A 26,458-nucleotide genomic window follows, 5' to 3' on the forward strand; every position below is an offset into this window, starting at 1 on the left:
CACACACAATCATTGCATTGAAACATCATTGCGGGTCACACATTCACGGCCAGCGAACATGCGTGAGCGAATTGCTTCGCGCACTGCATCCTCTCACAATTTCCCCCGGGGAATTGTCCGGTCTAGTGTTATATTTGTTACTCTTCCTACACAAATTTTGATTTCGAGTAACACAATAATCGTACGTCGCACACAGACAAACAATATATCAAAACGTGCGGCTCGATCGGACTCGCTATGCTATTACTTTTCTCTATAGAATACGATTTTTTCGCGAAGTAGTCGCAAAAAAATCGTCCAAAAAAACCCCATTCATTTCTATGGAATTAATTGAAAAAAAAGCACTTTTTCAACGTTTTTCAAACGTCCACTGCTCTGGCATGCTTTCACCTAGAGACGTGATTCAAACTCTAAAACGTAGGAAAACTTCTCCTCTGTGGATCTGGCATTCAACTTTTCTGCAAGGTTCTACACTTTCGGATCAGTCCCGGGTCAAACGCCATGTGGTTTCTGGGAGAAAATCCGGCTTTTGAATGGGTGTCTATTGCGTTACACACCAGTGGACCTCGTTAAGGTCAGAGTGGAGAGAGGTTCAAAAAAAAGGTCAAACTTTCTCGCTTAAACTCTGTTTTCAGCCACAAATTTCACTCTACAGACATGATTTTCTCAAAAGTAGTAGGAAAACTTGTCCTGATTCACACAATGTGTCTACCTAAACGATATTATTTACGGTTTTTGAATGACAAGCCTCAAAGTGAGGAGAGCACAGGTGAGCGGCCTCATTGACTCCCATTATAAACGTTGCTGAAAAGTCACTCGTTTTTAACTCCCTGTAGCGTCCTCATTTTTAACAAGACAGACAAAAAAATTACATCAGTCTATTCAGGAGACCCTTCTAGCGCTCAGTGTGAAAGAATTTTGTGAATAGCTGCTTCCGTTGTCGAGTTATTTGTCATTGTTCGAGGCCTGGTCCTTCATAAAAAAACAGTAGAAAACTCCAGCCCTTGTGTGTCTTAGCCTCACCTTAGCCGCCCACTTTATTAGGAACACTTCTGTTCGTACATACAAACTACAAACACTCTTCTTAGAGTTTAGAGTTTATTTTATTTTTAAAAGGGACAGTGCACAAATTAAACATTATCCTTGTGGTAAGGACAGATGTCTGTCCCAGGTTATAGCAGTACATGCTAATTTCCGCCTGTAGTCACTTTGTTCATGCTCTTGAATAGCTCTTCTTCATGACGGCTGCTGTCTCGAGCACACACACAATCATTGCATTGAAACATCATTGCGGGTCACACATTCACGGCCAGCAAACATGCGTGACCGAATTGCTTCGCGCACTGCATCCTCTCACAATTTCCCCCGGGGAATTGTCCAGTCTAGTGTTATATTTGTTACTCTTCCTACACAAATTTTGATTTCGAGTAACACAATAACCGTACGTCGCACACAGACAAACAATGTATCAAAACGTGCGGCTTGATCGGACTCGCTATGCTATTACTTTTCTCTATAGAATACGATTTTTTCGCGACGTAGTCGCGAAAAAATCGTCCAAAAAAACCCCATTCATTTCTATGGAATTAATTGAAAAAAAAAGCACTTTTTCAACGTTTTTCAAACGTCCGCTGCTCTGTCATGCTTTCACCTAGAGACGTGATTCAAACTCTAAAACGTAGGAAAACTTCTCCTCTGTGGATCTGGCATTCAACTTTTCTGCTAGGTTCTACACTTTCGGATCAGTCCCGGGTCAAACGCCATGTGGTTTCTGGGAGAAAATCCGGCTTTTGAATGGGTGTCTATTGCGTTACACACCAGTGGACCTCGTTAAGGTCAGAGTGGAGAGAGGTTCAAAAAAAAGGTCAAACTTTCTCGCTTAAACTCTGTTTTCAGCCACAAATTTCACTCTACAGACATGATTTTCTCAAAAGTAGTAGGAAAACTTGTCCTGATTCACACAATGTGTCTACCTAAACGATAGGATTTACGGTTTTTGAATGACAAGCCTCAAAGTGAGGAGAGCACAGGTGAGCGGCCTCATTGACTCCCAGTATAAACGTTGCTGAAAAGTCACTCGTTTTTAACTCCCTGTAGCGTCCTCATTTTTAACAATACAAACAAAAAAATACATCATTTTATTCAGGAGACCCTTCTAGCGCTCACTGTGAAAGAATTTTGTGAATAGCTGCTTCCGTTGTCGAGTTATTTGTCATTGTTCGAGGCCTGGTCCTTCATAAAAAAAACAGTAGAAAACTCCAGCCCTTGTGTGTCAGCCTCACCTTAGCCGCCCACTTTATTAGGAACACTTCTGTTCGTACATACAAACTACAAACACTCTTCTTAGAGTTTAGAGTTTATTTTATTTTTAAAAGGGACAGTGCACAAATTAAACATTATCCTTGTAGGAAAACTTGTCCTGATTCACACAATGTGTCTACCTAAACGATAGGATTTACGGTTTTTGAATGACAAGCGTCAAACTGAGGACAAGGCAGCTGACAGGCTTCATTGAAACCCATTGTAAACATGAGAGAAAAGTCACTCGTTTTTAAATCGCTCTATTGTCGTTATTTTTAAGAGTACAAACAAAAAAATACATCATTTTATTCAGGAGACCCTTCTAGCGCTCACTGTGAAAGAATTTTGTGAATAGCTGCTTCCGTTGTCGAGTTATTTGTTATTGTTCGAGGCCTGGTCCTTCATAAAAAAACAGTAGAAAACTCCAGCCCTTGTGTGTCTTAGCCTCACCTTAGCCGCCCACTTTATTAGGAACACTTCTGTTCGTACATACAAACTACAAACACTCTTCTTAGTGTTTAGAGTTTATTTTATTTTTAAAAGGGACAGTGCACAAATTAAACATTATCCTTGTGGTAAGGACAGATGTCTGTCCCAGGTTATAGCAGTACATGCTAATTTCCGCCTGTAGTCACTTTGTTCATGCTCTTGAATAGCTCTTCTTCATGATGGCTGCTGTCTCGAGCACACACACAATCATTGCATTGAAACATCATTGCGGGTCACACATTCACGGCCAGCGAACATGCGTGACCGAATTGCTTCGCGCACTGCATCCTCTCACAATTTCCCCCGGGGAATTGTCCAGTCTAGTTAGGATGCAGTGCTGCAGCACAGCAACCTATGGGCTCCCCTAGGGGAGCCCATAGGTTGCAGTGCAAAGCACTGCAACTATTGTTCTTCTACGTATTTCTTCTTCTTCTTATTATTATTATTATTCCTACGCAAATTTTGATTTCGAATAACTCAATAACCGTACGTCGCACACAGACAAACAATATATCAAAACGTGCGGCTCGATCGGACTCGCTATGCTATTACTTTTCTCTATAGAATGCGATTTTTTCGCGACGTAGTCGCGAAAAAATCGCCCCAAAAAACCCCATTCATTTCTATGGAATTAATTGAAAAAAAAGCACTTTTTCAATGTTTTTCAAACATCCACTGCTCTGGCATGCTTTCACCTAGAGACATGATTCAAACTCTAAAACGTAGGAAAACTTCTCCTCTGTGGATCTGGCATTCAACTTTTCTGCTAGGTTTTACACTTTCGGATCAGGCCCGGTTCAAACGCCATGTGGTTTCTGGGAGAAAATCCGGCTTTTGAATGGGTGTCTATTGCGTTACACACCAGTGAGGGTCGTTAAACTTAGAGTGTAGGCGGCTTCAAAAAAAAGGTCAAACTTTCTCGCTTAAACTCCGTTTTCATCCACAAATTTCACTCTACAGACATGATTTTCTCAAAAGTAGTAGGAAAACTTGTCCTGATTCACACAATGTGTCTACCTAAACGATAGGATTTACGGTTTTTGAATGACAAGCCTCAAAGTGAGGAGAGCACAGGTGAGCGGCCTCATTGACTCCCAGTATAAACGTTGCTGAAAAGTCACTCGTTTTTAACTCCCTGTAGCGTCGTCATTTTTAACAATACAAACAAAAAAATACATCATTTTATTCAGGAGACCCTTCTAGCGCTCACTGTGAAAGAATTTTGTGAATAGCTGCTTCCGTTGTCGAGTTATTTGTCATTGTTCGAGGCCTGGTCCTTCATAAAAAAAAACAGTAGAAAACTCCAGCCCTTGTGTGTCAGCCTCACCTTAGCCGCCCACTTTATTAGGAACACTTCTGTTCGTACATACAAACTACAAACACTCTTCTTAGAGTTTAGAGTTTATTTTATTTTTAAAAGGGACAGTGCACAAATTAAACATTATCCTTGTAGGAAAACTTGTCCTGATTCACACAATGTGTCTACCTAAACGATAGGATTTACGGTTTTTGAATGACAAGCGTCAAACTGAGGACAGGGCAGCTGACAGGCTTCATTGAAACCCATTGTAAAAATGAGAGATAAGTCACTCGTTTTTAAATCGCTCTATTGTCGTTATTTTTAAGAGTACAAACAAAAAAATACATCATTTTATTCAGGAGACCCTTCTAGCGCTCACTGTGAAAGAATTTTGTGAATAGCTGCTTCCGTTGTCGAGTTATTTGTTATTGTTCGAGGCCTGGTCCTTCATAAAAAAACAGTAGAAAACTCCAGCCCTTGTGTGTCTTAGCCTCACCTTAGCCGCCCACTTTATTAGGAACACTTCTGTTCGTACATACATACTACAAACACTCTTCTTAGTGTTTAGAGTTTATTTTATTTTTAAAAGGGACAGTGCACAAATTAAACATTATCCTTGTGGTAAGGACAGATGTCTGTCCCAGGTTATAGCAGTACATGCTAATTTCCGCCTGTAGTCACTTTGTTCATGCTCTTGAATCGCTCTTCTTCATGATGGCTGCTGTCTAGAGCACACACACAATCATTGCATTGAAACATCATTGCGGGTCACACATTCACGGCCAGCGAACATGCGTGAGCGAATTGCTTCGCGCACTGCATCCTCTCACAATTTCCCCCGGGGAATTGTCCGGTCTAGTTAGGATGCAGTGCTGCAGCACAGCAACCTATGGGCTCCCCTAGGGGAGCCCATAGGTTGCAGTGCAAAGCACTGCAACTATTGTTCTTCTACGTGTTTCTTTTTATTATTATTATTTTTATTTTTATTATTCCTACGCAAATTTTGATTTCGAATAACTCAATAACCGTACGTCGCACACAGACAAACAATATATCAAAACGTGCGGCTCGATCGGACTCGCTATGCTATTACTTTTCTCTATAGATTGCGATTTTTTCGCGACGTAGTCGCGAAAAAATCGCCCAAAAAAACCCCATTCATTTCTATGGAATTAATTGAAAAAAAAGCACTTTTTCAACGTTTTTCAAACATCCGCTGCTCTGGCATGCTTTCACCTAGAGACGTGATTCAAACTCTAAAACGTAGGAAAACTTCTCCTCTGTGGATCTGGCATTAAACTTTTCTGCTAGGTTCTACACTTTCGGATCAGTCCCGGCTCAACCGCCATGTGGTTTCTGGGAGAAAATCCGGCTTTTGAATGGGTGTCTATTGCGTTACACACCAGTGAAGGTCATTATCTTAGAGTGTAGACAGTTTGAAAAAAAAGGTCAAACTTTCTCGCTTAAACTCTGTTTTCAGCCACAAATTTCACTCTACAGACATGATTTTCTCAAAAGTAGTAGGAAAACTTGTCCTGATTCACACAATGTGTCTACCTAAACGATAGGATTTACGGTTTTTGAATGACAAGCCTCAAAGTGAGGAGAGCACAGGTGAGCGGCCTCATTGACTCCCAGTATAAACGTTGCTGAAAAGTCACTCGTTTTTAACTCCCTGTAGCGTCCTCATTTTTAACAATACAAACAAAAAAATACATCATTTTATTCAGGAGACCCTTCTAGCGCTCACTGTGAAAGAATTTTGTGAATAGCTGCTTCCGTTGTCGAGTTATTTGTCATTGTTCGAGGTCTGGTCTGTAGTAAAACACAGCCCAAAATTCAAGACCTTGTGTGTTTTAGCTCATTGACATGCATTATAAACGGGATAGAAAAGTCACTCGTTTTTAAATCGCTCTAGTGTCGTTATTTTTAAGAGTACAAACAAAAAAATACATAATTTTATTCAGGAGACCCTTCTAGCGCTCACTGTGAAAGAATTTTGTGAATAGCTGCTTCCGTTGTCGAGTTATTTGTCATTGTTCGAGGTCTGGTCTGTAGTAAAACACAGCACAATATTCAAGACCTTGTGTTTCTTAGCTCATTGACTCACATTATAAACGTGAGTGAAAAGTCACTCGTTTTTAAATCGCTCTAGTGTCGTTATTTTTAAGAGTACAAACAAAAAAATACATCATTTTATTCAGGAGACCCTTCTAGCGCTCAGTGTGAAAGAATTTTGTGAATAGCTGCTTCCGTTGTCGAGTTATTTGTCATTGTTCGAGGTCTGGTCCGTAGTAAAACACAGCACAATATTCAAGACCTTGTGTGTCTTAGGTCATTGACACACATTATAAACATGAGTGAAAAGTCACTCGTTTTTAAATCGCTCTAGTGTCGTTATTTTAAAGAGTACAAACAAAAAAATACATCATTTTATTCAGGAGACCCTTCTAGCGCTCAGTGTGAAAGAATTTTGTGAATAGCTGCTTCCGTTGTCGAGTTATTTGTCATTGTTCGAGGTCTGGTCCGTAGTAAAACACAGCACAATATTCAAGACCTTGTGTTTCTTAGCTCATTGACTCACATTATAAACGTGAGTGAAAAGTCACTCGTATTTAAATCGCTCTAGTGTCGTTATTTTTAAGAGTACAAACAAAAAATTACATCATTTTATTCAGGAGACCTTTCTAGCGCTCACTGTGAAAGAATTTTGTGAATAGCTGCTTCCGTTGTCGAGTTATTTGTCATTGTTCGAGGCCTGGTCCTTCATAAAAAAAACAGTAGAAAACTCCAGCCCTTGTGTGTCAGCCTCACCTTAGCCGCCCACTTTATTAGGAACACTTCTGTTCGTACATACAAACTACAAACACTCTTCTTAGAGTTTAGAGTTTATTTTATTTTTAAAAGTGACAGTGCACAAATTAAACATTATCCTTGTGTTAAGGACAGATGTCTGTCCCAGGTTATAGCAGTACATGCTAATTTCCGCCTGTAGTCACTTTGGTCATACTCTTGAATAGGTCTTCTTCATGATGGCTGCTGTCTCGAGCACACACACGATCATTGCATTGAAACATCATTGCGGGTCACACGTTCACGGCCAGCAAACATGCGTGAGCGAATTGCTTCGCGCACTGCATCCTCTCACAATTTCCCCCGGGGAATTGTCCGGTCTAGTTAGGATGCAGTGCTGCAGCACAGCAACCTATGGGCTCCCCTAGGGGAGCCCATAGGTTGCAGTGCAAAGCACTGCAACTATTGTTCTTCTACGTGTTTCTTCTTATTATTATTAATCCTACGCAAATTTTGATTTCGAATAACTCAATAACCGTACGTCGCACACAGACAAACAATATATCAAAACGTGCGGCTCGATCGGACTCGCTATGCTATTACTTTTCTCTATAGAATACGATTTTTTCGCGACGTAGTCGCGAAAAAATCGCCCCAAAAAACCCCATTCATTTCTATGGAATTAATTGAAAAAAAAGCACTTTTTCAATGTTTTTCAAACATCCACTGCTCTGGCATGCTTTCACCTAGAGACATGATTCAAACTCTAAAACGTAGGAAAACTTCTCCTCTGTGGATCTGGCATTCAACTTTTCTGCTACGTTTTACACTTTCGGATCAGGCCCGGTTCAAACGCCATGTGGTTTCTGGGAGAAAATCCGGCTTTTGAATGGGTGTCTATTGCGTTACACACCAGTGAGGGTCGTTCATCTTAGAGTGGAGAGTGGTTAAAAAAAAAGGTCAAACTTTCTCGCTTAAACTCTGTTTTCATCCACAAATTTCACTCTACAGACATGATTTTCTCAAAAGTAGTAGGAAAACTTGTCCTGATTCACACAATGTGTCTACCTAAACGATAGGATTTACGGTTTTTGAATGACAAGCCTCAAAGTGAGGAGAGCACAGGTGAGCGGCCTCATTGACTCCCAGTATAAACGTTGCTGAAAAGTCACTCGTTTTTAACTCCCTGTAGCGTCCTCATTTTTAACAATACAAACAAAAAAATACATCATTTTATTCAGGAGACCCTTCTAGCGCTCACTGTGAAAGAATTTTGTGAATAGCTGCTTCCGTTGTCGAGTTATTTGTCATTGTTCGAGGCCTGGTCCTTCATAAAAAAAACAGTAGAAAACTCCAGCCCTTGTGTGTCAGCCTCACCTTAGCCGCCCACTTTATTAGGAACACTTCTGTTCGTACATACAAACTACAAACACTCTTCTTAGAGTTTAGAGTTTATTTTATTTTTAAACCGTGTTTTCAGCCACAAATTTCACTCTACAGACATGATTTTCTCAAAAGTAGTAGGAAAACTTGTCCTGATTCACACAATGTGTCTACCTAAACGATTGGATTTACGGTTTTTGAATGACAAGCCTCAAAGTGAGGAGAGCACAGGTGAGCGGCCTCATTGACTCCCAGTATAAACGTTGCTGAAAAGTCACTCGTTTTTAACTCCCTGTAGCGTCCTCATTTTTAACAATACAAACAAAAAAATACATCATTTTATTCAGGAGACCCTTCTAGCGCTCACTGTGAAAGAATTTTGTGAATAGCTGCTTTCGTTGTCGAGTTATTTGTGATTGTTCGAGGCCTACTCTTTGCAAAAGACAGCAGACACCTGACATTATCTTGTGTGTGTGTGTTAACTCTCCTGTTCAGGCCCGTCACCATGCCAATTGGGGCCAGTGACGGGGCAGAGGGAAAAGCTGTCTCAAGCACATACACAAATCATGCTCAAAATTTCAAACTTAAACTGTTTTCAGCCACAAATTTCACACTACAGACATAATTTTCTCAAAAGTAGTAGTCACACTTGTCCCCAAAAAAACCCATTCATTTCTATGGAATTAATTGGAAAAAAAAAAGCACTTTTTCAAACATCCGCTGCTCTGAGAAACTGAGAGGAGGGCAGCCGACAGGCCTCACCTTAGCCGCCCACTTTATTAGGAACACTTCTGTTCCTACATACAAACTACAAACACTCTTCTTAGAGTTTATTTTATTTTTAAAAGGGACAGTGCACAAATTAAACATTATCCTTGTGGTAAGGACAGATGTCTGTCCCAGGTTATAGCAGTACATGCTAATGTCCGCCTGTAGTCACTTTGGTTGTACTGTTGAATAGCTCTCCTTCATGACGGCTGCTGTCTCAAGCACACACACAATCATTGCATTGAAACATCATTGCTGGTCACACGTTCACGGCCAGCGAACATGCGTGACCGAATTGCTTCGCGCACTGCATCCTCTCACAATTTCCCCCGGGGAATTGTCCGGTCTAGTGTTATATTTGTTACTCTTCCTACGCAAATTTCGATTTCGATTAACTCAATAACCGTACGTTGCACACAGACAAACAATATACCAAAACGTGCGGCTCGATCGGACTCGCTATGCTATTACTTTTCTCTACAGTTTACGATTTTTTCGCGACGTAGTCGCGAAAAAATCTTCGAAAAAACCCCCATTCATTTCTATGGAATTAATTGAAAAAAAGCACTTTTTCAACGTTTTTCAAACGTCCGCTGCTCTGGCATGCTTTCACCTAGAGACGTGATTCAAACTCTAAAACGTAGGAAAACTTCTCCTCTGTGGATCTGGCATTCAACTTTTCTGCTAGGTTCTACACTTTCAGATCAGGCCCGGCTCAAACACGATGTGAGTTCTGGGAGAAAATCCGGCTTTTGAATGGGTGTCTATTGCGTTACACACCAGTGGACCTCGTTATGCTCAGAGTGGAGAGAGGTTAAAACAAAAGGTCAAACTTTCTCGCTTAAACTCTGTTTTCAGCCACAAATTTCACTCTACAGACATGATTTTCTCAAAAGTAGTAGGAAAACTTGTCCTGATTCACACAATGTGTCTACCTAAACGATAGGATTTACGGTTTTTGAATGACAAGCCTCAAAGTGAGGAGAGCACAGGTGAGCGGCCTCATTGACTCCCATTATAAACGTTGCTGAAAAGTCACTCGTTTTTAACTCCCTGTAGCGTCCTCATTTTTAACAATACAGACAAAAAAATTACATCAGTCTATTCAGGAGACCCTTCTAGCGCTCACTGTGAAAGAATTTTGTGAATAGCTGCTTTCGTTGTCGAGTTATTTGTGATTGTTCGAGGCCTACTCTTTGCAAAAAACACAGCAGACACCTGACAATCTTGTGTGTGTGCTTAACTCTCCTGTTCAGGCCGTCACCATGCCAATTGGGGCCAGTGACGGGGCAGAGGGAAAAGCTGTCTCAAGCACACACACATCATGCTCAAAATTTCAAACTTAAACTGTTTTCAGCCACAAATTTCACACTACAGACAGAATTTTCTCAAAAGTAGTAGTCACACTTGTCCCAAAAAAAACCCATTCATTTCTATGGAATTAATTGGAAAAAAAAGCACTTTTTCAAACATCCGCTGCTCTGAGAAACTGAGAGGAGGGCAGCCGACAGGCCTCACCTTAGCCGCCCACTTTATTAGGAACACTTCTGTTCGTACATACAAACTACAAACACTCTTCTTAGAGTTTATTTTATTTTTAAAAGGGACAGTGCACAAATTAAACATTATCCTTGTGGTAAGGACAGATGTCTGTCCCAGGTTAAAGCAGTACATGCTAATTTCCGCCTGTAGTCACTTTGTTCATACTGTTGAATAGCTCTTCTTCATGACGGCTGCTGTCTCAAGCACACACACAATCATTGCATTGAAACGTCATTGCAGGTCACACGTTCACGGCCAGCGAACATGCGTGACCGAATTGCTTCGCGCACTGCATCCTCTCACAATTTCCCCCGGGGAATTGTCCGGTCTAGTGTTATATTTGTTACTCTTCCTACACAAATTTTGATTTCGAGTAACACAATAACCGTACGTCGCACACAGACAAACAATGTATCAAAACGTGCGGCTCGATCGGACTCGCTATGCTATTACTTTTCTCTATAGAATACGATTTTTTCGCGACGTAGTCGCGAAAAAATCGTCCAAAAAAACCCCATTCATTTCTATGGAATTAATTGAAAAAAAAGCACTTTTTCAACGTTTTTCAAACATCCGCTGCTCTGGCATGCTTTCACCTAGAGACGTGATTCAAACTCTAAAACGTAGGAAAACTTCTCCTCTGTGGATCTGGCATTCAACTTTTCTGCTAGGTTCTACACTTTCGGATCAGTCCCGGGTCAAACGCCATGTGGGTTCTGATAGAAAATCCGGCTTTTGAATGGGTGTCTATTGCGTTACACACCAGTGCGCCTCGTTAACTCAGAGTGTAGGCGGCTTCAAAAAAAAGCTCAAAATTTCTCACTTAAACTGTGTTTTCATCCACAAATTTCACTCTACAGACATGATTTTCTCAAAAGTAGTAGGAAAACTTGTCCTGATTCACACAATGTGTCTACCTAAACGGTAGGATTTACGGTTTTTGAATGACAAGCGTCAAACTGAGGACAGTGCAGCTGACAGGCTTCATTGACATCCATTATAAACGTGATAGAAAAGTCACTCGTTTTTAAATTGGTCTAGTGTCGTTATTTTAAAGAGTACAAACAAAAAAATACATCATTTTATTCAGGAGACGCTTCTAGCGCTCAGTGTGAAAGAATTTTGTGAATAGCTGCTTCCGTTGTCGAGTTATTTGTCATTGTTCGAGGCCTGGTCCTTCATAAAAAAAACAGTAGAAAACTCCAGCCCTTGTGTGTCTTAGCCTCACCTTAGCCGCCCACTTTATTAGGAACACTTCTGTTCGTACATACAAACTACAAACACTCTTCTTAGAGTTCAGAGTTTATTTTATTTTTAAAAGGGACAGTGCACAAATTAAACATTATCCTTGTGGTAAGGACAGATGTCTGTCCCAGGTTATAGCAGTACATGCTAATTTCCGCCTGTAGTCACTTTGTTCATGCTCTTGAATAGCTCTTCTTCATGATGGCTGCTGTCTCGAGCACACACACAATCATTGCATTGAAACATCATTGCGGGTCACACATTCATGGCCAGCGAACATGCGTGACCGAATTGCTTCGCGCACTGCATCCTCTCACAATTTCCCCCGGGGAATTGTCCGGTCTAGTTAGGATGCAGTGCTGCAGCACAGCAACCTATGGGCTCCCCTAGGGGAGCCCATAGGTTGCAGTGCAAAGCACTGCAACTATTGTTCTTCTACGTATTTCTTCTTCTTATTAGGATGCAGTGCTGCAGCACAGCAACCTATGGGCTCCCCTAGGGGAGCCCATAGGTTGCAGTGCAAAGCACTGCAACTATTGTTCTTCTACGTATTTCTTCTTCTTCTTCTTCTTCTTATTATTCCTACGCAAATTTTGATTTCGAATAACTCAATAACCGTACGTCGCACACAGACAAACAATATATCAAAATGTGCGGCTCGATCGGACTCGCTATGCTATTACTTTTCTCTATAGATTGCGATTTTTTCGCGACGTAGTCGCGAAAAAATCGCCCCAAAAAACCCCATTCATTTCTATGGAATTAATTGAAAAAAAAGCACTTTTTCAATGTTTTTCAAACATCCACTGCTCTGGCATGCTTTCACCTAGAGACATGATTCAAACTCTAAAACGTAGGAAAACTTCTCCTCTGTGGATCTGGCATTCAACTTTTCTGCTAGGTTTTACACTTTCGGATCAGGCCCGGTTCAAACGCCATGTGGTTTCTGGGAGAAAATCCGGCTTTTGAATGGGTGTCTATTGCGTTACACACCAGTGAAGGTCATTATCTTAGAGTGTAGGCGGCTTCAAAAAAAAGGTCAAACTTTCTCGCTTAAACTCTGTTTTCAGCCACAAATTTCACTCTACAGACATGATTTTCTCAAAAGTAGTAGGAAAACTTGTCCTGATTCACACAATGTGTCTACCTAAACGATAGGATTTACGGTTTTTGAATGACAAGCCTCAAAGTGAGGAGAGCACAGGTGAGCGGCCTCATTGACTCCCAGTATAAACGTTGCTGAAAAGTCACTCGTTTTTAACTCCCTGTAGCGTCCTCATTTTTAACAATACAAACAAAAAAATACATCATTTTATTCAGGAGACCCTTCTAGCGCTCACTGTGAAAGAATTTTGTGAATAGCTGCTTCCGTTGTCGAGTTATTTGTCATTGTTCGAGGCCTGGTCCTTCATAAAAAAACAGTAGAAAACTCCAGCCCTTGTGTGGCAGCCTCACCTTAGCCGCCCACTTTATTAGGAACACTTCTGTTCGTACATACAAACTACAAACACTCTTCTTAGAGTTTAGAGTTTATTTTATTTTTAAAAGGGACAGTGCACAAATTAAACATTATCCTTGTGTTAAGATCAGATGTCTGTCCCAGGTTATAAAAAAAAAAATCGTCACAAAAAAACCCCATTCATTTCTATGGAATTAATTGAAAAAAAGCACTTTTTCAACGTTTTTCAAACGTCTGCTGCTCTGGCATGCTTTCACCTAGAGACGTGATTCAAACTCTAAAACGTAGGAAAACTTCTCCTCTGTGGATCTGTCATTCAACTTTTCTGCTAGGTTCTACACTTACATGCTCAAAATTTCAAACTTAAACTGTTTTCAGCCACAAATTTCACACTACAGACATAATTTTCTCAGAAGTAGTAGTCACACTTGTCCCAAAAAACCCCCATTAATTTCTATGGAATTAATTGGAAAAAAAAGCACTTTTTCAAACATCCGCTGCTCTGAGAAACTGAGAAGAGGGCAGCCGACAGGCCTCACCTTAGCCGCCCACTTTATTAGGAACACTTCTGTTCGTACATACAAACTACAAACACTCTTCTTAGTGTTTAGAGTTTATTTTATTTTTAAAAGGGACAGTGCACAAATTAAACATTATCCTTGTGGTAAGGACAGATGTCTGTCCCAGGTTATAGCAGTACATGCTAATTTCCGCCTGTAGTCACTTTGTTCATGCTCTTGAATAGGTCTCCTTCATGACGGCTGCTGTCTCAAGCACACACACGATCATTGCATTGAAACATCATTGCTGGTCACACATTCACGGCCGGCAAACATGCATGACCGAATTGCTTCGCGCACTGCATCCTCTCACAATTTCCCCCGGGGAATTGTCCGGTCTAGTGTTATATTTGTTACTCTTCCTACACAAATTTTGATTTCGAGTAACACAATAATCGTACGTCGCACACAGACAAACAATATATCAAAACGTGCGGCTCGATCGGACTCGCTATGCTATTACTTTTCTCTATAGAATACGATTTTTTCGCGAAGTAGTCGCAAAAAAATCGTCCAAAAAAACCCCATTCATTTCTATGGAATTAATTGAAAAAAAAGCACTTTTTCAACGTTTTTCAAACGTCCACTGCTCTGGCATGCTTTCACCTAGAGACGTGATTCAAACTCTAAAACGTAGGAAAACTTCTCCTCTGTGGATCTGGCATTCAACTTTTCTGCAAGGTTCTACACTTTCGGATCAGTCCCGGGTCAAACGCCATGTGGTTTCTGGGAGAAAATCCGGCTTTTGAATGGGTGTCTATTGCGTTACACACCAGTGGACCTCGTTAAGGTCAGAGTGGAGAGAGGTTCAAAAAAAAGGTCAAACTTTCTCGCTTAAACTCTGTTTTCAGCCACAAATTTCACTCTACAGACATGATTTTCTCAAAAGTAGTAGGAAAACTTGTCCTGATTCACACAATGTGTCTACCTAAACGATATTATTTACGGTTTTTGAATGACAAGCCTCAAAGTGAGGAGAGCACAGGTGAGCGGCCTCATTGACTCCCATTATAAACGTTGCTGAAAAGTCACTCGTTTTTAACTCCCTGTAGCGTCCTCATTTTTAACAAGACAGACAAAAAAATTACATCAGTCTATTCAGGAGACCCTTCTAGCGCTCAGTGTGAAAGAATTTTGTGAATAGCTGCTTCCGTTGTCGAGTTATTTGTCATTGTTCGAGGCCTGGTCCTTCATAAAAAAACAGTAGAAAACTCCAGCCCTTGTGTGTCTTAGCCTCACCTTAGCCGCCCACTTTATTAGGAACACTTCTGTTCGTACATACAAACTACAAACACTCTTCTTAGAGTTTAGAGTTTATTTTATTTTTAAAAGGGACAGTGCACAAATTAAACATTATCCTTGTGGTAAGGACAGATGTCTGTCCCAGGTTATAGCAGTACATGCTAATTTCCGCCTGTAGTCACTTTGTTCATGCTCTTGAATAGCTCTTCTTCATGACGGCTGCTGTCTCGAGCACACACACAATCATTGCATTGAAACATCATTGCGGGTCACACATTCACGGCCAGCAAACATGCGTGACCGAATTGCTTCGCGCACTGCATCCTCTCACAATTTCCCCCGGGGAATTGTCCAGTCTAGTGTTATATTTGTTACTCTTCCTACACAAATTTTGATTTCGAGTAACACAATAACCGTACGTCGCACACAGACAAACAATGTATCAAAACGTGCGGCTTGATCGGACTCGCTATGCTATTACTTTTCTCTATAGAATACGATTTTTTCGCGACGTAGTCGCGAAAAAATCGTCCAAAAAAACCCCATTCATTTCTATGGAATTAATTGAAAAAAAAAGCACTTTTTCAACGTTTTTCAAACGTCCGCTGCTCTGTCATGCTTTCACCTAGAGACGTGATTCAAACTCTAAAACGTAGGAAAACTTCTCCTCTGTGGATCTGGCATTCAACTTTTCTGCTAGGTTCTACACTTTCGGATCAGTCCCGGGTCAAACGCCATGTGGTTTCTGGGAGAAAATCCGGCTTTTGAATGGGTGTCTATTGCGTTACACACCAGTGGACCTCGTTAAGGTCAGAGTGGAGAGAGGTTCAAAAAAAAGGTCAAACTTTCTCGCTTAAACTCTGTTTTCAGCCACAAATTTCACTCTACAGACATGATTTTCTCAAAAGTAGTAGGAAAACTTGTCCTGATTCACACAATGTGTCTACCTAAACGATAGGATTTACGGTTTTTGAATGACAAGCCTCAAAGTGAGGAGAGCACAGGTGAGCGGCCTCATTGACTCCCAGTATAAACGTTGCTGAAAAGTCACTCGTTTTTAACTCCCTGTAGCGTCCTCATTTTTAACAATACAAACAAAAAAATACATCATTTTATTCAGGAGACCCTTCTAGCGCTCACTGTGAAAGAATTTTGTGAATAGCTGCTTCCGTTGTCGAGTTATTTGTCATTGTTCGAGGCCTGGTCCTTCATAAAAAAAACAGTAGAAAACTCCAGCCCTTGTGTGTCAGCCTCACCTTAGCCGCCCACTTTATTAGGAACACTTCTGTTCGTACATACAAACTACAAACACTCTTCTTAGAGTTTAGAGTTTATTTTATTTTTAAAAGGGACAGTGCACAAATTAAACATTATCCTTGTGTTAAGGACAGATGTCTGTCCCAGGTTATAGCAGTACATGCTAATTTCCGCCTGTAGTCACTTTGGTCATACTCTTGAATAGGTCTTCTTCATGATGGCTGCTGTCTCGAGCACACACACAATCATTGCATTGAAACATCATTGCGGGTCACACATTCACGGCCAGCGAACATGCGTGAGCGAATTGCTTCGCGCACTGCATCCTCTCACAATTTCCCCCGGGGAATTGTCCGGTCTAGTTAGGATGCAGTGCTGCAGCACAGCAACCTATGGGCTCCCCTAGGGGAGCCCATAGGTTGCAGTGCAAAGCACTGCAACTATTGTTCTTCTACGTGTTTCTTCTTATTATTATTATTCCTACGCAAATTTTGATTTCGAATAACTCAATAACCGTACGTCGCACACAGACAAACAATACATCAAAACGTGCGGCTCGATCGGACTCGCTATGCTATTACTTTTCTCTATAGAATACGATTTTTTCGCGACGTAGTCGCGAAAAAATCGCCCCAAAAAACCCCATTCATTTCTATGGAATTAATTGAAAAAAAAGCACTTTTTCAATGTTTTTCAAACATCCACTGCTCTGGCATGCTTTCACCTAGAGACATGATTCAAACTCTAAAACGTAGGAAAACTTCTCCTCTGTGGATCTGGCATTCAACTTTTCTGCTAGGTTTTACACTTTCGGATCAGGCCCGGTTCAAACGCCATGTGGTTTCTGGGAGAAAATCCGGCTTTTGAATGGGTGTCTATTGCGTTACACACCAGTGAAGGTCATTATCTTAGAGTGTAGGCGGCTTCAAAAAAAAGGTCAAACTTTCTCGCTTAAACTCTGTTTTCAGCCACAAATTTCACTCTACAGACATGATTTTCTCAAAAGTAGTAGGAAAACTTGTCCTGATTCACACAATGTGTCTACCTAAACGATAGGATTTACGGTTTTTGAATGACAAGCCTCAAAGCGAGGAGAGCACAGGTGAGCGGCCTCATTGACTCCCAGTATAAACGTTGCTGAAAAGTCACTCGTTTTTAACTCCCTGTAGCGTCCTCATTTTTAACAATACAAACAAAAAAATACATCATTTTATTCAGGAGACCCTTCTAGCGCTCACTGTGAAAGAATTTTGTGAATAGCTGCTTCCGTTGTCGAGTTATTTGTCATTGTTCGAGGCCTGGTCCTTCATAAAAAAACAGTAGAAAACTCCAGCCCTTGTGTGGCAGCCTCACCTTAGCTGCCCACTTTATTAGGAACACTTCTGTTCGTACATACAAACTACAAACACTCTTCTTAGAGTTTAGAGTTTATTTTATTTTTAAAAGGGACAGTGCACAAATTAAACATTATCCTTGTGTTAAGATCAGATGTCTGTCCCAGGTTATAAAAAAAAAATCGTCACAAAAAAACCCCATTCATTTCTATGGAATTAATTGAAAAAAAGCACTTTTTCAACGTTTTTCAAACGTCTGCTGCTCTGGCATGCTTTCACCTAGAGACGTGATTCAAACTCTAAAACGTAGGAAAACTTCTCCTCTGTGGATCTGTCATTCAACTTTTCTGCTAGGTTCTACACTTACATGCTCAAAATTTCAAACTTAAACTGTTTTCAGCCACAAATTTCACACTACAGACATAATTTTCTCAAAAGTAGTAGTCACACTTGTCCCCAAAAAAACCCATTCATTTCAATGGAATTAATTGGAAAAAAAAAGGACTTTTTCAAACATCCGCTGCTCTGAGAAACTGAGAGGAGGGCAGCCGACAGGCCTCACCTTAGCCGCCCACTTTATTAGGAACACTTCTGTTCGTACATACAAACTACAAACACTCTTCTTAGAGTTTAGAGTTTATTTTATTTTTAAAAGGGACAGTGCACAAATTAAACATTATCCTTGTGGTAAGGACAGATGTCTGTCCCAGGTTATAGCAGTACATGCTAATTTCCGCCTGTAGTCACTTTGGTCATACTGTTGAATAGCTCTTCTTCATGACGGCTGCTGTCTCAAGCACACACATAATCATTGCATTGAAACGTCATTGCGGGTCACACATTCACGGCCAGCAAACATGCGTGACCGAATTGCTTCGCGCACTGCATCCTCTCACAATTTCCCCCCGGGGAATTGTCCGGTCTAGTTAGGATGCAGTGCTGCAGCACAGCAACCTATGGGCTCCCCTAGGGGAGCCCATAGGTTGCAGTGCAAAGCACTGCAACTATTGTTCTTCTACGTATTTCTTCTTCTTCTTCTTCTTCTTATTATTCCTACGCAAATTTTGATTTCGATTAACTCAATAACCGTACGTCGCACACAGACAAACAATATATCAAAACGTGCGGCTCGATCGGACTCGCTATGCTATTACTTTTCTCTATAGAATGCGATTTTTTCGCGACGTAGTCGCGAAAAAATCGCCCCAAAAAACCCCATTCATTTCTATGGAATTAATTGAAAAAAAAGCACTTTTTCAATGTTTTTCAAACATCCACTGCTCTGGCATGCTTTCACCTAGAGACATGATTCAAACTCTAAAACGTAGGAAAACTTCTCCTCTGTGGATCTGGCATTCAACTTTTCTGCTAGGTTTTACACTTTCGGATCAGGCCCGGTTCAAACGCCATGTGGTTTCTGGGAGAAAATCCGGCTTTTGAATGGGTGTCTATTGCGTTACACACCAGTGAGGGTCGTTAAACTTAGAGTGTAGGCGGCTTCAAAAAAAAGGTCAAACTTTCTCGCTTAAACTCCGTTTTCAGCCACAAATTTCACTCTACAGACATTATTTTCTCAAAAGTAGTAGGAAAACTTGTCCTGATTCACACAATGTGTCTACCTAAACGATAGGATTTACGGTTTTTGAATGACAAGCCTCAAAGTGAGGAGAGCACAGGTGAGCAGCCTCATTGACTCCCAGTATAAACGTTGCTGAAAAGTCACTCGTTTTTAACTCCCTGTAGCGTCCTCATTTTTAACAATACAAACAAAAAAATACATCATTTTATTCAGGAAACCCTTCTAGCGCTCACTGTGAAAGAATTTTGTGAATAGCTGCTTCCGTTGTCGAGTTATTTGTCATTGTTCGAGGCCTGTCCCTTAGCAAAATTCAGCAGACACCTGACAAACTCTTGTGTGTGTTTTTTAACCTGCTCAGGCCCTTTACCATGCCGACTGGCTTCAGTAAGCGAGCACAGAGGGGAGGGGCCGGCTGTCTCAAGCACACACATGAATCATGGCATTGTAGCTTCATAGCAGGTCACACAACCGTACGTCGCACACAGACAAACAATATATCAAAACGTGCGGCTTGATTGGACTCGCTATGCTATTACTTTTCTCTACAGAATACGATTTTTTCGCGACGTAGTCGCGAAAAAATCGTCTCAAAAAACCCCATTCATTTCGATGGAATTAATTGAAAAAAAAGCACTTTTCCAACGTTTTTCAAACATCCGCTGCTCTGGCATGCTTTCACCTAGAGGCATGATTCAAACTCTAAAACGTAGGAAAACTTCTCCTCTGTGGATCTGGCATTCAACTTTTCTGCTAGGTTCTACACTTTCGGATCAGTCCCGGGTCAAACGCCATGTGGTTTCTGGGAAAAAATCCGGCTTTTGAATGGGTGTCTATTGCGTTACACACCAGTGGACCTCGTTAAGGTCAGAGTGGAGAGAGGTTCAAAAAAAAGGTCAAACTTTCTCGCTTAAACTGTGTTTTCATCCACAAATTTCACTCTACAGACATGATTTTCTCAAAAGTAGTAGGAAAACTTGTCCTGATTCACACAATGTGTCTACCTAAACGATAGGATTTACGGTTTTTGAATGACAAGCCTCAAAGTGAGGAGAGCACAGGTGAGCGGCCTCATTGACTCCCAGTATAAACGTTGCTGAAAAGTCACTCGTTTTTAACTCCCTGTAGCGTCGTCATTTTTAACAATACAAACAAAAAAATACATCATTTTATTCAGGAGACCCTTCTAGCGCTCACTGTGAAAGAATTTTGTGAATAGCTGCTTCCGTTGTCGAGTTATTTGTCATTGTTCGAGGCCTGGTCCTTCATAAAAAAAAACAGTAGAAAACTCCAGCCCTTGTGTGTCAGCCTCACCTTAGCCGCCCACTTTATTAGGAACACTTCTGTTCGTACATACAAACTACAAACACTCTTCTTAGAGTTTAGAGTTTATTTTATTTTTAAAAGGGACAGTGCACAAATTAAACATTATCCTTGTAGGAAAACTTGTCCTGATTCACACAATGTGTCTACCTAAACGATAGGATTTACGGTTTTTGAATGACAAGCGTCAAACTGAGGACAGGGCAGCTGACAGGCTTCATTGAAACCCATTGTAAAAATGAGAGATAAGTCACTCGTTTTTAAATCGCTCTATTGTCGTTATTTTTAAGAGTACAAACAAAAAAATACATCATTTTATTCAGGAGACCCTTCTAGCGCTCACTGTGAAAGAATTTTGTGAATAGCTGCTTCCGTTGTCGAGTTATTTGTTATTGTTCGAGGCCTGGTCCTTCATAAAAAAACAGTAGAAAACTCCAGCCCTTGTGTGTCTTAGCCTCACCTTAGCCGCCCACTTTATTAGGAACACTTCTGTTCGTACATACATACTACAAACACTCTTCTTAGTGTTTAGAGTTTATTTTATTTTTAAAAGGGACAGTGCACAAATTAAACATTATCCTTGTGGTAAGGACAGATGTCTGTCCCAGGTTATAGCAGTACATGCTAATTTCCGCCTGTAGTCACTTTGTTCATGCTCTTGAATCGCTCTTCTTCATGATGGCTGCTGTCTAGAGCACACACACAATCATTGCATTGAAACATCATTGCGGGTCACACATTCACGGCCAGCGAACATGCGTGAGCGAATTGCTTCGCGCACTGCATCCTCTCACAATTTCCCCCGGGGAATTGTCCGGTCTAGTTAGGATGCAGTGCTGCAGCACAGCAACCTATGGGCTCCCCTAGGGGAGCCCATAGGTTGCAGTGCAAAGCACTGCAACTATTGTTCTTCTACGTGTTTCTTCTTCTTCTTCTTATTCTTATATTTATTATTATTTTTATTATTCCTACGCAAATTTTGATTTCGATTAACTCAATAACCGTACGTCGCACACAGACAAACAATATATCAAAACGTGCGGCTCGATCGGACTCGCTATGCTATTACTTTTCTCTATAGAATGCGATTTTTTCGCGACGTAGTCGCGAAAAAATCGCCCCAAAAAACCCCATTCATTTCTATGGAATTAATTGAAAAAAAAGCACTTTTTCAATGTTTTTCAAACATCCACTGCTCTGGCATGCTTTCACCTAGAGACATGATTCAAACTCTAAAACGTAGGAAAACTTCTCCTCTGTGGATCTGGCATTCAACTTTTCTGCTAGGTTTTACACTTTCGGATCAGGCCCGGTTCAAACGCCATGTGGTTTCTGGGAGAAAATCCGGCTTTTGAATGGGTGTCTATTGCGTTACACACCAGTGAGGGTCGTTAAACTTAGAGTGTAGGCGGCTTCAAAAAAAAGGTCAAACTTTCTCGCTTAAACTCCGTTTTCAGCCACAAATTTCACTCTACAGACATTATTTTCTCAAAAGTAGTAGGAAAACTTGTCCTGATTCACACAATGTGTCTACCTAAACGATAGGATTTACGGTTTTTGAATGACAAGCCTCAAAGTGAGGAGAGCACAGGTGAGCAGCCTCATTGACTCCCAGTATAAACGTTGCTGAAAAGTCACTCGTTTTTAACTCCCTGTAGCGTCCTCATTTTTAACAATACAAACAAAAAAATACATCATTTTATTCAGGAAACCCTTCTAGCGCTCACTGTGAAAGAATTTTGTGAATAGCTGCTTCCGTTGTCGAGTTATTTGTCATTGTTCGAGGCCTGTCCCTTAGCAAAATTCAGCAGACACCTGACAAACTCTTGTGTGTGTTTTTTAACCTGCTCAGGCCCTTTACCATGCCGACTGGCTTCAGTAAGCGAGCACAGAGGGGAGGGGCCGGCTGTCTCAAGCACACACATGAATCATGGCATTGTAGCTTCATAGCAGGTCACACAACCGTACGTCGCACACAGACAAACAATATATCAAAACGTGCGGCTTGATTGGACTCGCTATGCTATTACTTTTCTCTACAGAATACGATTTTTTCGCGACGTAGTCGCGAAAAAATCGTCTCAAAAAACCCCATTCATTTCGATGGAATTAATTGAAAAAAAAGCACTTTTCCAACGTTTTTCAAACATCCGCTGCTCTGGCATGCTTTCACCTAGAGGCATGATTCAAACTCTAAAACGTAGGAAAACTTCTCCTCTGTGGATCTGGCATTCAACTTTTCTGCTAGGTTCTACACTTTCGGATCAGTCCCGGGTCAAACGCCATGTGGTTTCTGGGAAAAAATCCGGCTTTTGAATGGGTGTCTATTGCGTTACACACCAGTGGACCTCGTTAAGGTCAGAGTGGAGAGAGGTTCAAAAAAAAGGTCAAACTTTCTCGCTTAAACTGTGTTTTCATCCACAAATTTCACTCTACAGACATGATTTTCTCAAAAGTAGTAGGAAAACTTGTCCTGATTCACACAATGTGTCTACCTAAACGATAGGATTTACGGTTTTTGAATGACAAGCCTCAAAGTGAGGAGAGCACAGGTGAGCGGCCTCATTGACTCCCAGTATAAACGTTGCTGAAAAGTCACTCGTTTTTAACTCCCTGTAGCGTCGTCATTTTTAACAATACAAACAAAAAAATACATCATTTTATTCAGGAGACCCTTCTAGCGCTCACTGTGAAAGAATTTTGTGAATAGCTGCTTCCGTTGTCGAGTTATTTGTCATTGTTCGAGGCCTGGTCCTTCATAAAAAAAAACAGTAGAAAACTCCAGCCCTTGTGTGTCAGCCTCACCTTAGCCGCCCACTTTATTAGGAACACTTCTGTTCGTACATACAAACTACAAACACTCTTCTTAGAGTTTAGAGTTTATTTTATTTTTAAAAGGGACAGTGCACAAATTAAACATTATCCTTGTAGGAAAACTTGTCCTGATTCACACAATGTGTCTACCTAAACGATAGGATTTACGGTTTTTGAATGACAAGCGTCAAACTGAGGACAGGGCAGCTGACAGGCTTCATTGAAACCCATTGTAAAAATGAGAGATAAGTCACTCGTTTTTAAATCGCTCTATTGTCGTTATTTTTAAGAGTACAAACAAAAAAATACATCATTTTATTCAGGAGACCCTTCTAGCGCTCACTGTGAAAGAATTTTGTGAATAGCTGCTTCCGTTGTCGAGTTATTTGTTATTGTTCGAGGCCTGGTCCTTCATAAAAAAACAGTAGAAAACTCCAGCCCTTGTGTGTCTTAGCCTCACCTTAGCCGCCCACTTTATTAGGAACACTTCTGTTCGTACATACATACTACAAACACTCTTCTTAGTGTTTAGAGTTTATTTTATTTTTAAAAGGGACAGTGCACAAATTAAACATTATCCTTGTGGTAAGGACAGATGTCTGTCCCAGGTTATAGCAGTACATGCTAATTTCCGCCTGTAGTCACTTTGTTCATGCTCTTGAATCGCTCTTCTTCATGATGGCTGCTGTCTAGAGCACACACACAATCATTGCATTGAAACATCATTGCGGGTCACACATTCACGGCCAGCGAACATGCGTGAGCGAATTGCTTCGCGCACTGCATCCTCTCACAATTTCCCCCGGGGAATTGTCCGGTCTAGTGTTATATTTGTTACTCTTCCTACGCAAATTTCGATTTCGATTAACTCAATAACCGTACGTCGCACACAGACAAACAATATATCAAAACGTGCGGCTCGATCGGACTCGCTATGCTATTACTTTTCTCTATAGAATACGATTTTTTCGCGACGTAGTCGCGAAAAAATCGCCCCAAAAAACCCCATTCATTTCTATGGAATTAATTGAAAAAAAAGCACTTTTTCAATGTTTTTCAAACATCCACTGCTCTGGCATGCTTTCACCTAGAGACATGATTCAAACTCTAAAACGTAGGAAAACTTCTCCTCTGTGGATCTGGCATTCAACTTTTCTGCTAGGTTTTACACTTTCGGATCAGGCCCGGTTCAAACGCCATGTGGTTTCTGGGAGAAAATCCGGCTTTTGAATGGGTGTCTATTGCGTTACACACCAGTGAGGGTCGTTAATCTTAGAGTGTAGGCGGCTTCAAAAAAAAGCTCAAACTTTCTCGCTTAAACCGTGTTTTCAGCCACAAATTTCACTCTACAGACATGATTTTCTCAAAAGTAGTAGGAAAACTTGTCCTGATTCACACAATGTGTCTACCTAAACGATAGGATTTACGGTTTTCGAATGACAAGCCTCAAAGTGAGGAGAGCACAGGTGAGCGGCCTCATTGACTCCCAGTATAAACGTTGCTGAAAATTCACTCGTTTTTAACTCCCTGTAGCGTCCTCATTTTTAACAATACAAACAAAAAAATACATCATTTTATTCAGGAGACCCTTCTAGCGCTCACTGTGAAAGAATTTTGTGAATAGCTGCTTCCGTTGTCGAGTTATTTGTCATTGTTCGAGGCCTGGTCCTTCATAAAAAAAACAGAAGAAAACTCCAGCCCTTGTGTGTCAGCCTCACCTTAGCCGCCCACTTTATTAGGAACACTTCTGTTCGTACATACAAACTACAAACACTCTTCTTAGAGTTTAGACTTTATTTTATTTTTAAAAGGGACAGTGCACAAATTAAACATTATCCTTGTGTTAAGGACAGATGTCTGTCCCAGGTTATAGCAGTACATGCTAATTTCCGCCTGTAGTCACTTTGGTCATACTCTTGAATAGGTCTTCTTCATGATGGCTGCTGTCTCGAGCACACACACGATCATTGCATTGAAACATCATATTTGTGATTGTTCGAGGCCTACTCTTTGCAAAACACAGTAGACACCTGACATAATCTTGTGTGTGTTTCTTAACTCTCCTGTTCAGGCCCGTCACCATGCCAATTGGGGCCAGTGACGGGGCAGAGGGAAAAGCTGTCTCAAGCACAAACACACATCATGCTCAAAATTTCAAACTTAAACTGTTTTCAGCCACAAATTTCACACTACAGACATAATTTTCTCAAAAGTAGTAGTCACACTTGTCCCAAAAAAAACCCATTCATTTCTATGGAATTAATTGGAAAAAAAAGCACTTTTTCAAACATCCGCTGCTCTGAGAAACTGAGAGGAGGGCAGCCGACAGGCCTCACCTTAGCCGCCCACTTTATTAGGAACACTTCTGTTCGTACATACAAACTACAAACACTCTTCTTAGAGTTTATTTTATTTTTAAAAGGGACAGTGCACAAATTAAACATTATCCTTGTGGTAAGGACAGATGTCTGTCCCAGGTTATAGCAGTACATGCTAATTTCCGCCTGTAGTCACTATGGTTGTACTGTTGAATAGCTCTTCTTCATGACGGCTGCTGTCTCAAGCACACACATAATCATTGCATTGAAACATCATTGCGGGTCACACGTTCACGGCCAGCGAACGTGCGTGACCGAATTGCTTCGCGCACTGCATCCTCTCACAATTTCCCCCGGGGAATTGTCCGGTCTAGTTAGGATGCAGTGCTGCAGCACAGCAACCTATGGGCTCCCCTAGGGGAGCCCATAGGTTGCAGTGCAAAGCACTGCAACTATTGTTCTTCTACGTGTTTCTTCTTCTTCTTCTTATTCTTATATTTATTATTATTTTTATTATTCCTACGCAAATTTTGATTTCGATTAACTCAATAACCGTACGTCGCACACAGACAAACAATATATCAAAACGTGCGGCTCGATCGGACTCGCTATGCTATTACTTTTCTCTATAGATTACGATTTTTTCGCGACGTAGTCGCGAAAAAATCGTCCAAAAAAGCCCCATTCATTTCTATGGAATTAATTGAAAAAAAAGCACTTTTTCAACGTTTTTCAAACGTCCACTGCTCTGGCA

Source organism: Neoarius graeffei, chromosome 5 (genome assembly GCF_027579695.1).
Source record: "Neoarius graeffei isolate fNeoGra1 chromosome 5, fNeoGra1.pri, whole genome shotgun sequence".
NCBI classification, from domain to species: domain Eukaryota; kingdom Metazoa; phylum Chordata; class Actinopteri; order Siluriformes; family Ariidae; genus Neoarius; species Neoarius graeffei.